This window comes from Epinephelus moara, chromosome 10 (genome assembly GCF_006386435.1).
Source record: "Epinephelus moara isolate mb chromosome 10, YSFRI_EMoa_1.0, whole genome shotgun sequence".
Lineage (NCBI taxonomy): Eukaryota > Metazoa > Chordata > Actinopteri > Perciformes > Serranidae > Epinephelus > Epinephelus moara.
Window position 1 is genome coordinate 42,928,198 of NC_065515.1, and position 1,668 is coordinate 42,929,865.

The following is a 1,668-nucleotide window of genomic DNA, read 5'->3' on the forward strand; positions in this document are numbered from 1 at the left end:
TACTGCTGCCACTGCCAAAAAAGAGTAGACTGCAGCGCATCATTGGTTTTGCTGAGAGGGGGATCAGCTGCAATCTGCCATCCCTCCATGAGCTGTACCTACAGGACCTTGAAGCAGGCAGTAAAGATTGTTGCCCACCCTTCCTACCCTTGACACAAACTGTTTGAATCACTCCCTTCTGGCAGGAGGCTGCAGTCCATTGCGACTTTTTGACAGTCATGGGCTGGCTTGGCTTGGTTTGGTTTGGTTTGGGCCGTCAGCCTAGCACAACAGGGATTTGCATTTCCATTGCAACAGGGCTACTGCTTGAAAGTGTGTCTTAAACTGATGTTGGCTTGTCTTGAGTGATGATGTTTAAAAGCAGCAGGTTGATCCACGACTTAAGTCCCCTGATATTTTTGCTGCATGTGTTTTTCCACAGCAGGGCAGGTAAAAAAAACTTTGGGTTGCATTTATCATCCTCAGCTGGACTTTATGGTGGGACATTGTAGTTATATCCTTACAATACATCATCTCCTGCAATGATGTCCGAATATTCATTTGTTCATTGTTGCTTTTTCGGCCCCTGTTAAGTTTGAAAGACAAAGAATGCAATTTTGCTGCAGCATTCAGATTTACCTCCAGTCTACAACACACAGCAAGGCAAGAAAAAAAACACTTGACTAATGTGAGATGTGCATGCAAATATTGTGTAAACAAAGTAAACCATCCATCTCTCTCTCTGTCTGCATCTCCTGTACACACCTCACTCCCCTCATCCCTCTTTTATCCATTCTTGGCCAAAAAATGTAAATCCTTTGCTGCTATCACCCCCTAACACACTCCTTCCCTCTGTCAAAAACACTCTGCAGCGTCCAGAAGCCTACAGTAGCCCGACTGTACAAGGCTTTATCACAGCTTGACGACACAACACCAAGCCATTAATCTCATTACTGCACACTGTGCCACAAAGACATATGAAGGAAAGAATGAGTTACAACAGCAAAACATGTTCAGTATCAAGAAAGAAGATATTTGGATGCTTAGAGGGTAATGGTGAGAGTTCCTCCTTTGAATCTTCTCTCTGTGAGTTACCTGTGAGAAGAGACTGAGATGGATCTAGTACTCCTGATGTAATAGACGCCACAGCAGTAAGTGGGATTATGACAAGATTCGCTTGTCACAGAGAACAGTCACTTCCTTAATAAATACCCTTTGGTTTCTCACTTCCCAACAAGCCATCTATGTCACAATGGCTGTCTCTTTTTTCTTTTCTTTTTTTTATGTGGAATGTAGTCTGCCCCTCGGTCACTGTCTCCAGCCTCTTTACTCTGCTAGAACTTCAGTCAGCCGTTTCTGCACTCCCGTTGCCAGGCTCCTGCTCTGCACTCTTGTCTCCTGTCCTGTATTCTTGTTGCCAGGTTCCCAGGCTAATTTTGACAGCTATTTTAGATCATTTTAGTCTTGAGATGAAAATGCTTATTTGTTTTTGTCACATTTTAGTCATTTTTATCCTTCATAGTTTTAGTCTAGTTTTTAATCTTTTAACCAATCCAGTTCATTTATTTAGACAGTTTACAACTACAAATAATTTCTACACACTTACAAACTGTCATTTATCCAGCAGTGCTTGACAGGTTTAACCCTGTAAAACCCAAATATAGAAAAACGCAAAAAAAAAAAAAAAAT